The sequence below is a fragment of the Ailuropoda melanoleuca genome, chromosome 14, assembly GCF_002007445.2.
Source record: "Ailuropoda melanoleuca isolate Jingjing chromosome 14, ASM200744v2, whole genome shotgun sequence".
Lineage (NCBI taxonomy): Eukaryota > Metazoa > Chordata > Mammalia > Carnivora > Ursidae > Ailuropoda > Ailuropoda melanoleuca.
The window spans coordinates 38,248,294-38,263,959 of NC_048231.1; the positions used below are offsets into that span (position 1 = coordinate 38,248,294).

The following is a 15,666-nucleotide window of genomic DNA, read 5'->3' on the forward strand; positions in this document are numbered from 1 at the left end:
CATTATAGGTATTTGCATTTTGTTCTGTAACCACAATTCTTACAGGCGTTTAGTCATAGTTTTATATTTAAATGGATTCTTTACTGACCACCAGTTCTGTTTTGTTTTTCCTTAAGCTAACCCTCTATTCCAGAGTTTTTCATTTTAATTCATCTCCCAATGGAATGGATTTTATCATTGTTTCTTCAGGAATGGCTCATAGACACCACTGCTCAGTACTTGCACTTTTGAGAATCTCTTTCTCTTGCTTTGACACACAAAGGGACAGCTTAGCTAGGTATAAAATTCTCAGCCTACTTTTTTTTTTCCTTAGAACTTCATAGATACTGCTCCACTGTCTGCTACGTTTAGTGTTTCACTGGCTCTTTTGACGTGGCCTCCCACGTAACTCCTGCTTAGCTGGACTGTACTGTCTGGTGGATCTTCATAGACTTCATTAGGAAGTCTTTGGTGGACTATATTCTGTGAGGTCTTTCATGTCTGAGAATGTCTGACCATTGCTTCTATTACCTTTACTTGCCCGTCTGTTTTTTTCAGATGTTCTGTGTGACCCTGTGATTTGTGACTCTTTTTAATCAACTTAGTCACTTTAAAGATACTTACTGTTAATTTCTTTCAGCTGGAGGGGTACAAGTCCTTCTCTTTGTTAAGTCTGTGGACTCCCAATAATGCTTTTCTTCATGGGTTTTTATAGCTTTTTGTAGTGATATTATCATCAGTGGGGATTACAGTGTTTCTGTTTTGTTCCCTTTGCAGAGGAGTTGTGACATTACAGTTCCGTGTTTGGTTCTGTCTGGCACCCCAAGGCTTTCACCAGGGGGGACCAGTTTTCCTACTCAATTGTTGGCTTAAAGATTCCCACACCTGACAGCTGGTATAAATCCTCACCACATCTGTGTCCTGGAGCTTTGTTCTCATAGAAGTCATTCCATCCACAGCCTAGACGGAAGCACAGTCTCTTGTCATTTCTCTGGGCCCATATAGTGTTCCAGTTCTCCTTTCTCTTCCAGATTTCGGCACTTCTTGGGCCCAAGGTCACATCCCCTGTTCTACTTGGACAGTATGACCACAGACTCTTTGAGTCTCCAATGCAGTGTCCCCTAGGTCTCGTTGGTGGCAGGTTGCAAACTTGTCACTCTGAATTAAAGTCTCTCTTGATTGGCAGCACATCGTTTCCCTTCCTTTCATTCCTATTAACTGTGCATTTATTTACCAGTTGATTTTGGCTGTGGCTGTGTTTTAGTCATCATTTCTCCACCTTTGTGGAGGAGAGGGTTCTCTGTTAGCTCGGTGCTAGGATCCGACTCAGTCACTAGTTTCCTTTATCAACTCTTGTGAATCATATTATGCCTTCTTGATTCATAGCTAATTTTTCCTTTGTTTCAAAGATGTCTTCCTTTATTATTTCTATGAGTACTTTTCTATGTATTGGTCTTTTCTTGGGTTTCTTGGATCAGGAAAAAGCAGTCTCTGATTTGGCCCCATGCTGCCATCCTATCTGAATGTCTCTTTGTTGTCATTTGCTCTTGTTCTTGCCTATTTAAAATGAATCCTACCTGGATGCCCCCTTCACAGTATCATCTTCCACCTTGGCAGGATGCCTCATTGCAGTGCCAGCTTCTGAGATGGGCGCGGAGTCAGTACCATCTGCTAGGTATGTGAATTTACTTTTAACAATGGAAGATTTATTTTTTGATCATACGTCTACTGGACCATTAACCCTAAATGTGCAATTTATCCTCAGGGAGACTTCTTGGAAGTTAAGACCACCTTTGGAGATGAGGCCATAATTCTGAGGTCAGTGTCACACCGTGCATGGCATAATAACGTTTGTATCCCATGCTATCATTTTTTTTTAACAATCAGTATTGCCAAGTCAGCTTCCTTGGGATGAACTCCAACTTTGGAGGGTTTCCTGGACACAAGGGTATGTGAAGAAAGGATCCGTGCTGTCAGTTGTGATGCTGATGTGAAACGGGGAAGTGTTCCTTGCTGTGATCAGCACAGTGGCTTCTCATGCACTTGACCTTTCCACATTCAAATCCCCCGGAAGTGCTTCTGAGCTACCGCGCCAAGCACAGTGGTGTTGACATCTGGGCTACATCAGGGTCTAGGATGGGACGACTGAACATGGCGGGTCTACTTCCTGCATGGCTCTCCGTCTGCTAACTTTCAGTGTTCGCTCTGACCTTACGGGGACTTCCTGGAGAAGAGGAATTGGCAACTGGTTGGCACTCACGTGCGGTACTCAAAGTTAGGTTATCCATGTTGCCTTCGCGTTATTTATGCGAATCATACATGGTTCACCTATTTTTCAGTACCAAAGCCTGCTGTGGAGGGGGCTGTTTGGGGCAGGGTCCCACTTTAAGGGGAGACCTCGGTGTCCATTCCTCTCCGGTGTCAGTGGCAGTGGGGGGAAGAGGGGACCACGGGCCAGAGCCGACTACAGGGTGTGTACCATCCTGACGCAGTGTGCCCTGCTCCTAACCGCCTGTGTGTTCCATCCACGGCAAGATTCGTGGAGGCGGTGCCGACAGGTCTTCCATGATGCACTCGCTTTATTTTTTGACAGATCATGCATGGCTGACGCTTTCTTAAGTATCAAAGTTAGGCTTCAGGTACCCTGGGGGGATGCCAGCTTCAGGAACTGGAGTCGTGTGCACACACTTGACTGGATGGTCTGGAGCACGTGCGTGTCTCCCCGTGTGTGTGTGTGCCCCTGTGTCCACACCCCTCTGGGGTTACCACCTATGCACGATGCAAGTTCCCAAAAAGGTGGTAGTCTCGTCGTAGAGTCTCTCTGTGTTTGACAGGAAGTCATCCCTTCATGTGTAACAGGTGATGCCCTGCAGCCCGTCCCTCCCCGCATGGCTTCCTGGCGGGGGCACTCATTTCAAGTAAGGTTTAGTGGGTCTGCACACTGCGGCGGGGCCGGCTGAGCGGGGCTAGCCCGCAGAGCGTGCATCCTCCTCATGTCGGTGTCGCCGGCGTCCTCACTCCATACCCCTTGCGTCCTCAGGCCTGCTGTCTGGGACATGCCAGAAGCCAGCGCCCTAGTCAGGTACTCGAGTGGAGGTTGTCCATGGTGTGTTCATTTTATTAATGATGAGTATTACATGGCCAATCTCCTTTCAGTACTAAATTCTTCTTGGGAAAACTCCACAAGGGCGCGTTTCATCCGGTGCCCGTCCACGGTAAGGAGATGGAGCGTGCACCCATGACAAGTGCTTTATGTGTGACAGTGTCACCCGGCCCAGAATTCCCGGGTATGATGCTGACCTTGTAGGGGAGACCGTGGTTTTCTGGTCACTGTTACTCCTCCTTCCTTGGAGACCCACTAGTGAAGAAAGCTTGTTTGGTAAGCCTCTGTCCTGTATGAAATCATCTTGAACGTGGGACACATTTTAGGGGAGGGGACTGTTGTGCCATTCCAACAGCCTGGCTGTGTGGAAGGCACACGCTTTACGTATGCATTGTGTTACGACCCCTTCAAGTGTCCTAGTCCTCAGGGTGACCTCTGGGAAGCAAAGCCGGCCCTGGGGAGGTGGGGCTGGGGGTGGGGATTTCTTGGGTCATGAGAATCTAGGTATTTGAAGACAGGTTTCCACGGCATGATTTGTTTATTTCTGGTGCAAGATAAGAATCATTCATAGCATGTATGATTTGCCTTGTGTTTACCAGCTTTGGATCTTGGGCAAGTTACTTAGGCCATCATCTCTGTGCCTCAGTATACTTATCTGTAAAATGGAGACAATGCCTACTCATGGAGTAGGTATAAAAACTCAATATATATGCAACATGTTCGGACAACACTTGACGTGTAGTGAAGTTGAAAGAGAATTGGCTCTTGGGATGACCATTACCATCATGTTGCTGTTCTGTCATACATCTTCCTTAGTGTTCTCTTGCCCACCAGAATTCCAGCTCTCTGGGGGCAGAAGTTTTGTCTGTTTTGCTTACTGCTGTGTTCTCATTGCACGTGGTAAATGTGATGTTGAATGAATGGGTAGCGGCTGGTTAACACATTTTCTTTATTAAGTGCCTCTCCAAGGCCTTCCTGGAAGGAAGAGGGAGTGAAGGACAGCAACAAGCCTCTGCTTTCCCGATGGTGCAGCCGGTTCGCCCTCGCCATGCCACCCCTGCCCCCCCAAGAGGAGTCACCAGTCTTCAGGTCAGTGACCCCGCAGGCTTGGAGGCTGGAGGACCTCGCCATGGCCACAGCACTCCTAGACTATGTTAAACAACTACCCCTTTCTCTGTTAAATCCCCATGCAGGGACTTCCCAGAGGAGATGGCAGCTTTGAGATGGGACCTTGGTGTCTGCGCCTCTCGACGGTGAGTAACCAGAGCTGCCTCGACATGGGTCTGACTTGGGATGCGTGCGCTCAGAGCCTCCCCCACCCGCCGCTCCCAGCTGAAGCCAGGTCAGGGGGTCACCCAGTGCCATTTGAGCTGGTGCTTGATACCCTCCCATCCAACAAGACATGTTCTGATTGGGCACGGGAGGCTCCCCAGCGTAGTGCCAGCTCTCCAGACAGTTGGGGCTGGGGGTGGACATGAGCAGCTAGACCCTGAAGGCAGCGCTACCCTTGGTGAAGAGGCGTCTTGCTGGTGCTCTTGCCCCTGCTGACCTTTGACCCTTGAGCAGAGGTTGCCCTTGGTGAATTCGCTTTATTTATGTTGAATCACACAAAGGCAACTTTTGTTTGAGTATCAAATCCTGCCTGTGATGGCTTCCGGGACCCAGTGGCAAGCCCAGGGTCTACGCCTGTCCCACGAACGAGGGCGGATGGTGTGGGTGTGGGCGTCTGCACCTCGCCGGTGGACGAGGCTGGTGCGGATCAGAGAGCACAGGCTCGATTCATAGCGTGGGTCCCCTGGGGCATCGGAGGGCTGGTGTCCGGGCTGAATCCGCTCCAGAGCTTACCTGGGACCCTCTTCACGTCACCATGCTGACCACTGACCTCAAAGACGTTAGGCCTGCCCGCTTCAGCTTGTGGGTTAGTGAAGAGTTCGCTCTCAGCAGCTGGACAGGCCGCAGCTTCTCCCTCCCTCCGTCTGGCACAAAACCCTTTCTGCCTTCCGTCCGTCTGTCTGTCCCTCTGGTTCCTCTCCCTGAGCCACTCCTCATCTCCCTCTCTCTCTCTCTGTCTCGCCATCTCCCTGCCGACCGGCAGTCTCTGTTTTCTCATGGGCTAGGGGATGAACAGAAGCTGTCAGTACTGCCTCCCGTTTGTGTTAAATAATAGTGATGAAAGTAATCAACACAAAATAACACTAAACACAACGGAAAAGGCACAGCGTAAGACATGCTCAATTGTGTACAAATTGGCAGAAGAATCCAGTTTTCTCTACAACGTTTCAGCTGCCACATCCGACCTGGGGCCACAGAACGTGGCAGGCGTGGTGGCCCCGAGAGGAAGCGGACGGTGGCGCGCCCAGGCGCAGCTGTGGCGGACGCAGACAAAGGCACACTGAGGAATCCAATCCCCGTTCACATTTGTAAATGGAAAAGAATTGATCCTAATGAAAATGATTTGAGGGAAAATAGCAAAGGGAAATAAAAGAAATGAAAACAGCTCAACAGCATAGCCAGGGAGGCTAAACAGGGAATTTGATTAGTTTAATGAAATTCATTGTGAAAAACATGATTTGTATGAAAATCAATGTTGGCACAATTCTCATTAAGGTGGTTAAATCTGCACGTGTGGCGTGCAGTCCATGGGATCAGTAGGAACACGGGACCCAGGCACAGTGTCCTTTATGCATCTGACCCTTTCTTTCTATCCCAAGTCTTCCCAGAGAGCTTCCCGAGCAGGCTTGCCGACGTCAGGGGTGACACGCTGGTAACGGGGTGCGTGTTGTCACCAGCGTGTGTGCCTTGCCGGTGCTGCGCCTGTCCTGATCTGCTTCCTCTTGGCATCCCTCCATCCCCTTGTGGAGCTCTGGGTGACACGCTGACTCCACAAGTGAGGCAGGAGATCCTTGGTCAGTGGGGACAGTTGTCATCAGTACTTCTATGGCACACACAGGAAGGCTATGACCGCCTCAGACAGACTCCTTCCTGGGATCCCAGGGTTGGCACGTCCCATGGCCCCAGGCTGGCCCCACAGACCAGCTGACTGTCGCTTGGTCACGGGGGCTGGCCTTGTTTGAGAGGTGGCCCGGGACCTGGTGTTTCTCGGATCCAGACCGTTGCCCGGGTTGTCCTTTGCTGGCATGATGCGTTGATAACTGACGCTGTCTGGTGGATCTCTTTCCAGGTCAAGCCCTGCCTTGGAGGGGTCCCGGGAGCCACAGCGCCCGCAGGAGGCGGCCAGCAGCTGGAGCCCTCCACAGGGTAGGTGCGTGGGTGCAGCCCCAGGACGTGCCCCGAGGGTGTTGACGGTGCGTGTCATCTGGTCCAGCAGCCGCTGCCGCCCAGCCCATTCTCACGAGCACGTCCGGAGGTGACACTGGCTCTGGGAAAGCACCTCTGAGCCGCAGGTCAGTACCCATGGACAGGGACACCTCCATATTATGTTCTCTTTCTTCCAGACAGACCTTGGGTGGCCGGTTCCTTGCTGCAATGGTAGCAAGACCCAAGGGCTTTCTGAACCCGTGCCAACAGCAGGGAAAGGATTCTGCTGTCGGTCCCACTCCAAAGTTCACAAAATGGGTGGTGGGCACAGAATCCAGACTCTGCCTGTGGCGTACGTCGTCGGCTCCCTGTCCCTGTCTGGCCCGTCCCTCATTTGGGTTCCTATCCTGGATCTGATGTCAACTCTGGGAAAAACCAGCGTTCTGATATCAGAGCTGCTTTGCCTTCTTTTGAAGAGAGATAATGTTTGGCCCATTTGCTTTTTCTCCCCCCACCCCTCCCAGCCTTTATTTTTGGTGTTTTCCTTGCTTTGTTTCTGAGGCTAGTCAAGTGGTCAGCCAGTTGTTGTTTGTTTTTTTTTTTTTGTATTAAATCGCCCTTTGGAGGACCCTAGGTGGCGACACCTACACGAGGCTAGCGGTGGTGCTGGGGGCACCTCGGGGAGCGCAGCGCCGGGCGTTAGCGCCATGCACACACGCAGTGCCCCATGGAGGGAGGCTTTGTGCTGGTGTGGGGCCTGGGGTCACCCTCTCCGGGGTCTGCGAAAGACCTGACGGCAGGCAGGGTGGTCTCTTCGTCAGCTGTGCGTCAGACCCATTGGCAGATAGCCCTCGCGTAGGACAGTTGGGCAGAAGGGCGCCTGCGATGCCCGTCAGCTCCCCTGGGGAGCACTCTGGGGTGGCACGCCCATGCAAGGGCACCCTCTTGCCAGCCTGAGATCGTCCCCCGGCCCTCACACTTCGCTTCGGGGAGCGATCTCCAGGTCTGGCTCATGCTGGGGAGGGGATGGAGTGATTGGCCTTGATGGCTGGGGCGGGGGGTCCTGGTAGAGGGTGAAATTACGGTCCCTGAATGCCCAGCGTTCAGACTGCCCTTGGGGAGGGTCTTCCGGAAGCACAGCCACCTTGAAGCGTCCGCCTTAGTCCAAGCGTCCAAGCCTCTCCATGGTACTCGGGGAGAGGTTACCCGAGCAACTTTGCATCTGGACGACGAATGTTGCTCGGTGAACCCCTTTTCGGTATCAAATTCCACCAGAGAGGCCGACTCGGAGGCCGGGGCACCTCGGGGAAGAACGTCGGTAGCAGCACCGCTCTGGGGTACGGGACGGATGGTCGACCAGTTGGAAAGTAATTGTTTCGAATGTACTTCACCTGGTCCACTAGCCGTCCGTATCCACCGCAGCCTGCGGGGCCCGCGGCCCGGGCACAGTCGCTCCTCCACTCAGCACCTCTCCTGGTACTTGAAGGGAGATCGACCGTGTTATATTCGCTTTATTGACTTCGAATAATACATGGTTGATCTTTTCTCAGTATCAAATCTCACCTTGGAGGATCTCTTGGACATGAAGCCCTGCGGGGGCGGGCGTGGGGGTGGGGGGGAGTGGTCGGTGTCACCGCCCCAGGGGGGCGCCCGGGATGGAGGCCTGGCCACTGTGGCTGGAGGGGCGGGGCGGGGCGGGCGTGCAACGCTGGTCGTGGCCCCTCATCTTTCCTGTCTGATCCACCCTCAGGACGGCTCCGAGGCGGTCAGCGCGGCGCGGCGGCGGCCCTCGACGGCGTCTCTATGGGTACTTGAGGAGAGGTTGTCTGTGATGAGTTCGCTTTATTAATGCCGAATATAACACAGATGGCCTGTTTTCAGTACCACCTGCGACTCTGAGGCCGGCCCCCTCCAGGGTACGTGAGTGCATGGGCTCTGCCAATGACCTGTGTCGCCCTCTCCGCGGACCCCGACCCCACGACCCCACGTCGAGTCCGTCCTGAGAGAGCTTCCCGGTGGGCCCGCGGGCGCTGGAGGGTTGCACCAGGAGGCTGGGCACGAAGCCCCGCTTGCTGCAAGATGAATGGCTCTGTCCTTCCCCTGCTCCCCAGGCGGCAGAGGGTCCCCACTGCGGAGGGCGGCTGCCCCTGCCCCGGGGGCCCCTCCCCGCCCCGTCTCCCCGGGGGCTGAGCCCCTGCATGGCCTGCACCTGGGAGGGTGTCCCAGCCGCTTTGCCGCTTTGCCGCTCACCCCCTGCTTCGGGGAGCCCGCCGGCCGCTGCCCTTGGGGGAGAGTCCGAGGGTCTGCTTGCTGGCCGCTGCTCCGTGTGGTGCTTGAGGAGAGGTCGCCCGTGGCGCGTTCGCATCCGTCATGATGCACAATACACGGTCGACCTCTCTTCAGCATCAGATCCCGCCTTGCATGCCTCCTGCTCGCGCTGCCGTCGGGGGAGGGGTCCGGGGAGGGCCGGGGGGTGCACGGCCGGGGGGTGCACGGCCCGCGAGCATGTGCTGACTCCCAGCCCCTGGCCCCGGGGACGTGGCGGGCCGTCTGTGAGGAAGAAGCCTCCCGTCTGGAGTCAGCCCAGCTCAGTGGTACCTGAAATAGGTTGCCTGTGAGGTGTTCACTTTCTATACGATGAATATTATACAGTCAACCTCTTTCCGGTATCGAATCCCGCGTCGGACGACGTCCCGTTCGGGTGCCGGCTCCGGGCGGCAGAAGCTCGGCTCTGGTCGGCCCGCGGACTTGGTGCAGGGCCCGAGCCACGCGGCCTATTCATTTTCCAGCTCCACCCGTTCTAGAGCGCTTCTGAGAGCCACACGGAGCGGCCTTGTGGCTCCCGAGGCCCCCGGGTTGGCCATTCCCGATGTCCTGGGCAGGGCAGTTACCAGGGGGTTGGGCTAGGCCTCCCCCTGCTGATTTTCCTTTCCCAAGGGCACCCAGCCCTGCCCCAGACCAGGCAGGGTCACAGGGGTGGGGAGTGCGGTTTTGGGGAAGGGTGTGGGCTACTGCAGAGGGGAGCTCCTAGAGCGCCTCCAAGGGGTGACAGGAGGGTGTCTGGTGTTTGTGCATTGTCTCCTGGGCCCCAGGAAGCTCTTCTGCACAGGCTCCCATCACCCAGTGGGGGGAGGGGTGCTAGGCAATAGCCTCTCTGTGCACACCTTTCCCTTGGTGACCTCCACCTCAGGCCTGCGGGCTCTCTGTCCCCAGAGCCAGGCTTCCAGCAGTGACCATGCCAGTGGAGGGCCACAGCTCCAGGCCGCCTCCCCTTCCCTGTCCGCCAGGCCCCAAGTGTGGCCGCTCTCTGCTCCTGGCCCTCCTCTCCTGCCCTCCACAGCCCTGCCCAAGGGGCCGCCCTCTCTGGCTCAGACCCCTGCACGGGCCCCACTAGGGTCTCCCCCTCCTGCTTTTGCCAGGAGAACCTTCCAGCAAGCAATCTGGCGCTCTCTGCGCTGCCCAAAGCCCCTCCGAGGCAGCCCCTTCCTCACACCCCAGGGCAGGACCCCTGGCGGGAGGCTGGTCAACCACATTCCCTGCCACACCCTTCTGTCGTGTTTCCTCTGTACCGTCCCCCACTCTAGGTCAACCCACCCAGCTGTTGGGGGCTGGCTCCTGTGCGGCCGCCCCACCCCTGCAGCCTGCGTCAGCTGCCCCCTGTCCAGGGGCCAGGTGGGAATGTCCCCATCGCGGGCACCAGCACAGTCTCTTGCTCCAAAGGGGCTGCCCCTTTCTAGAGCCGGGGTTCAGGTTCTGGAGGGGATGGAATGTCCCTTGTTCAGCAAGGCTGTCCCTGACACCCCCAGTCTCACCGCCCCTCATCCTAGTCGCCCTCTGTTGGTACCCTGTTCCGGCTTCCCTCCTTCTCCACTGCTGTCTGAAATTACCTGCTGTTAATGTCTGCTTTCTCCACCCCACCCCCCCAAGATTTCTCAGGGCAGGGATTTTTTTTCTGTCCTGTTCCCTGCTCTGTCCCCAGCCCTGGGACCCAGGCCAGGTCCCTAATAGAGGAATGATGAGTGTTTGTTGATTGACTAACAGATTCCCTCAGGGCAGGGACCTTTCTCAAGTTAATGCCCAGAAAAGTGTGGGGCACAAAAGAGGTACTGAGGAAGAGGAAGACGTGGTCACACAGCACATGAATATGGCAAATTGGCTTTTAGAAATTCTTCACAGTTGTTAAACACTATTTGGTTTTCTGGCTTTTTCTGCCCCTTCCAGATGTCGTTGGGGAGAGTTGAGGTTTGCTGCCACAGGGTCAGGACAGCTGGGTCTGGGCTCTCCTCTCCACTTTCCAAGGGGCTCCCCAGACCCCCAAAAGGAGTGATGAGCCCCAAGATAATCCTGCAGCCACCAGCTGAACACCCCTCCCCCCATAGCACACTGCAGTGCTCAGAGCCAGGTGCTCCGGGGAGCTCCGGCGGCAACAGGCTGGCGTGTGGTGTCGGGGCTAATATTTTATGCATGGAACTGACTAAATGGGGACATTTGGAGATGAAAATTGCTGTTAATGCATCCACACATCTTTGGAATATATTAAATGTTTGTAGGGGGTGGGAGGCGACATTAGCCTTATTTAATAGCTCCAATGTAACCATCCCCACACCCCAGCTTGAAGAGCCTGGGTGCCCCCCAGGCCGCCGCTTGGGGGACGCATTGGGTAGATCAGCCACCGCTTGAGAATTATGCATGAGACAAAATGTGAGCCTGGCGTACCAGGCGTTCAGCGGCATATGTTCCAAACTCATTTTAGACCCAAAGACGGTGACCCCATGCTGCTTGGTGCAGAATTTCATTAAAAGCCAAATTACTGGTTTATCTATTGTTTGAGCAGAAGAGAGAATAAACAAAGGGCCAAATGAAAATGTCTGTCCCCGCAGCGGCTGGGATGACAGTCGCTGTGGACCCTCCGGCCAAAGGGTCAGTGACTTGGGCTCGTCTCCAAGGTGCTGTGTTAACCCAGTCGTGGGTCTGAGCCCACGGGGCACCTGCTGTCTCCTGGGGCCCATAGGGGCAAGGACCCCGGCTCCCCCATCGGTCTCCCGGATGCAATCCCGCGAAAGCCACTTTGAAAACTGAGGCACTTTATAGCGTCTGGACCTGTAGTCTCCTCGCCTTACCACTTTTGGGGGGGCTAAGCAGGGAAATACTAGCCATCCTGAATAAGCTTGAGCCCCTGCCTGTCCCTCCGGCTCTAGAATGTTTTTCTCATTGCACCCCCCAGCCTGGGGGGGGGGCAGACTCTGTTTTATGGTGAGGGTGTGGGGCACAGAGAGGTGGAGAGACTCCTTCGAGACCACACAGCGGGCACTCCGCCAGCTGAAAGTCACAGGCCTGTAGAACGGTCCCCGGCCCAAATTCTCTGCATGACGAGGTGGGCCTCCTCTCCGAACACTCAGCTTGCCATACTTCCAGAGGGATTTTCCCTGCGCCCACCTGGCATCTCTCCAGGGTGGTGCCAACCCCACGAAATGGGATGCTTGCAGCTGGGTGCGAGTCCCGTGGCCCCCAGCTCCTGTCTGGCCCGCGGAGAGGGCTGCCTGCTCTGTCAGAAGACCCAGGGCCCAGGGGAGAGCTAAGTACCGAAGACCCCCTTTGACTCATGTCTCTCACTGCCACCCTGGAGCGCATTTGCGGGTTGTGTGTGGGTCTAGTCAGGACAGCTGGCAAGCAAGAGCGGGGAGCTCAGGCAAGCCGGCAGGTCTCGACGGGCAGGGCCAGGCACCAGCCCCGCTCCCCCAGCCTCCCCCCTTGTCCTGCTCGGGCACTGCCCTTATTTGTGTCCCACCCCGCACAAAGTTCAGGGTCAGGACCCACCTCTGGCAAATAAGTAGTTTCCTTTGCAAAACTGGGGTGACCCAGCACCCCAAGGCTGCAGAAATACCAAGCGGGATTCAATACCTCCATACCTGGGGGAGTGATGCTGCTACCCTGGCATGGAGCTTCTAGAAGCCAGGACCTTGAGCCTGCAGTGTTGGCTCTCAGGAGGTGCTCCGTCAATGCCTGGGTCTAGGCTGGCCACAGACACCAGTGCAAGGAGGGTGTGCAACACGCGAGGGTGTACTGGAATCAGATCTCTTTGCTGCCGGGAGGAAGCACACAGGAGGGGCTGGGAGGACGTTTGTGGAATGAATAAATAAAACCATGCTCTTTGAGGGAATAAAGAAGCAGAGAGAAAAAGGAGAATCTGGGGAAGATGGACATCAATCTCCACCAAGCGCCACCAAGATTTTGCAGCCAAGGCGGCAGAAAAAACCCCGTGGAGGCAAAGGGGCCGTATGTCACGGGCGGGGACCAGGAAGCAAGGGTGCGATGGAGGCTCGTTCGTCATTTTCCCATTAGCCCCACGATGTCGGAGGGGAGCCTGCGCCCGTGTAGCTGTGCTATCCCCCTGGCAGAGTGAGTGAGGGGCTGGGCGTGGGGTGGGGACCCCAAGGAAGGGCCCACCCAGCGGGTGAGCCCGCAGCTGCAGGGCAGGTCCCAAAGCCCTGGCGTGGGCAGCAGAGAGGACAGGAGTCACTCAAGGCCACCTGGCCAGTCACGGGGCAGGACTTTGGGGCCATTATGGCTGCTGGGCACAAATGGGTACATGATTGGACATCTTAAAACCCACCTTGTGTCCTGGGTGTCTGGTGGCTGCTTTCACACCTGCGAGTCCCGGTGCCATTCCTGTGCTCACGCTGAAAACCCTATCTGGAATGCCCGTCCTTCCTTATCGTTAAATTAATGGCCCAGTTTCACTGGCACCTCCTACAGGAAGCCTTCCTTGATGTACCCCTGCCCCCAACACACATCCCCCGAGCCTCAGTCTGCCCCCAGATATCAGTCCCCTGATTCTGTGATCTACAGGTGGCAAGCTCTGCAGGGACAGGGGCTCTTGTGGTTTGGTCGTGGTGGGGCCCCTGTGCCCCACAGGACCTAGCCCAGGGAACGTGTCGCGGATGCTTGTGGACCTTGTCTTCCCTTGGCAGGCACACGGGACGGAGCATTCGGCAGGTGCCCAGTATGTGGAACCTTTGGTCGATCGCAGCCAGAAGCCAAGGGCTGGGCCGAAGGCAGCTCACCAGACCACTACCGCCCCAGAGATGTGGGCTGTGAGCCAGGGATCCCGGGCTGACCCTAGGGGCATTCCTTGGGTCAGGTGAGTGCACATTGGAAGGACCACAAGGTGCCTGCCATTCGGGCCCAGAGCGAAGGTGGGATTTGCCCAGGACACGCGGGGTCTAGGAGAGACCCAAGCTCATTAGGGTGGGTCTCAGGACAGAGATCATGCCCCCTAACTCAGTGTAACTCCCCCAGGCCCCAAACAGTGCTCATTGAGTGAATGAATGAAACAGGGCCCCCTGATTCCTGCCCAGAGCTTCCCGCTCACCCTAGACGGCCTTGCTCCAAAGAGAGGCTAGCCTCGCTCTGTCCAGCTGTGGAGAAGGGAGGGAGCGAAACCCCCCTGGGCTACCGTATGAGGGAGGCTTGCGCAGGTGAGGCCCCGGACAGGGGAACAGTGGGGCCCTGCCTCCAGGGTCCCCTGGGAATGAAGGCTCTGGTCTTCCTTGGGGTGAGCCTCTGTGCACAGAGCCTGGGTGCACAGAGCCTGGGGTGTGGGAAACCTTCCAGAATGCTGCTTCCCACCATCTGTGATATCTTGGTTTTCTCTAACACTCAAAAATAGATGTTTCTGTTATGCTTCTCGTTGGCAGGGGAGCTGCGGGGCCTGCCAAGGCCTGGGGGAGCCCGCCAGCCTGCTGAGTTTTACTGTACAAACAGTTGGGGAGGGGGGTGTCTCTGTTAACTTGAAATCCCCGATCAGTAAACATGCCAATTTAAAGTGTAATTAACTCAGGCCGGAAAAAAATCAGATCTGGACTGCTTTTCACAGTTGAGGCTGTTTTTCTTTTATTTATTTATCTCTTTCCGGGTGTGGTGGTGTCTGTGGCAGGTTTAAGCCAGGAAAAATAGAAGGGGGGCTTAAGTGGGGAGGGGGCTGGTTGGGAGAGGAAGCAATGGGAAGAAAAGCAGGAGCAGAGGAGAGGTGGGCCTGCCACCCCGACGGCCCCGAGGGTCTGCATCCCCTTTCTGTCCAGGATGCGGGGTGCCAGGTGAGGAAACAGAGGCGCAGGGAAGTAGGGGGCATCTGTGTCACTCAGATGCCCTTGCCAGCTGGGCCTGGAGATTCAGTGGTGGGCGCTGTGTGGGGACCCCCGGAAGCGCTCAGCTGGTTTGTGGCCTGGGCTCTGGGTCCTGCTCCTGACTCTCTGTCTTGCCTCCCCTCTTAGGGGCCTCTGCTGTCGGTGAAGCCGCCCCGGAACATCAACATCTTCCTCCCCGCACTCGTCTGCCTCACAGGACTCCTAGAAGGTCCTGCTCTTGGAGAAGACCCATGGCACCCATGCTTCAGCGGACAGATGCACAGACACACAGCCTGCCCCACCAGCGCCCTCTCCTGCCTCCCCCAGGAAGAAGGGGAGGTCGTGCACTCCCCACCCTTTAAAGGACCCCGAGTGGGAGGGCGGGGGTCGGCGGATCCATCGGGGACAGGCCTGCACTGTGGACTGGGGAGGCCTGGGTGGGCCTGCAGAGAACTGGGAGTGGCAATGAACTCAAACCAGAGCCAAAGACCCCAGCCCCCTCCCCCCCCAGGGGCTCAGGAATTCCTGCTCTTCCTTTGCAAACACTTGGCATGTCGTTGGGCTATTTGAATAATAAATACACATTATAAAAATCTAAATATGTTTGTGTGTCTATATGTTCCGAGATGATGTTCATTAAATGGAAGGTTTAAAAACAAAGGCCATCTGCCCAGGGGGTTTTCTCCTATAGAGACCCCGGCCTTTGCCCAGTGGGGCCCCTGCAGGGAGCATCTCCGGGGGAAGGGAAGCCGAGGGTCCTTCGCGGCGGGGTCCACTCCCCCCGCTTGTGAGCCCGCGCTTCCAGTTGGGAACCAGGGCCCAGAAGGCACGCTTTCCCGCCCGAGGTCTGAGCCCGCTCCTCTTCCCCGCGGCCGGCCCGCCCACCCCCGCAGGGCCAGAGGCCGAGCCCCCGCCTCCGCCGTGCAGCCTCCGCCGGTCACGACTCAGCCGGGCTGACTCACACGCGGCCCGAGCCGAGCCCCGTCAATTACATAATTACCTGCGGAACCTGCCGCGCGGGGCCGCGGTGACTCACCGTTCTCCCCAGAGCCTGTCGCCCGCGCTCGGCGGCCGCCTCGGTCTGGGCTGGGCTGGCTGGGCCGGGGGAAGGGCCCCCCGCCGTCGCCTCTCTCCCCAGCTCTGCAGCCCGGGGGGCGCCGCCGCCGTGCGGGCCCCGGACTTTGGCTGGGGGGGGGGGGG

The 15,666-nt window shown here is 56.4% G+C and overlaps 1 long non-coding RNA gene across 1 annotated transcript; it reads left to right on the forward strand.

The window, feature by feature from the left end:
• The first annotated feature begins 8,995 nt into the window (after positions 1-8,995).
• On the forward strand, positions 8,996-15,033 carry LOC117796095. Its single transcript, XR_004620440.1, has 3 exons — positions 8,996-12,739; positions 13,312-13,481; positions 14,614-15,033. It is a non-coding gene; the product is annotated as an uncharacterized LOC117796095 (long non-coding RNA).
• The last annotated feature ends 633 nt before the right edge of the window (positions 15,034-15,666 follow it).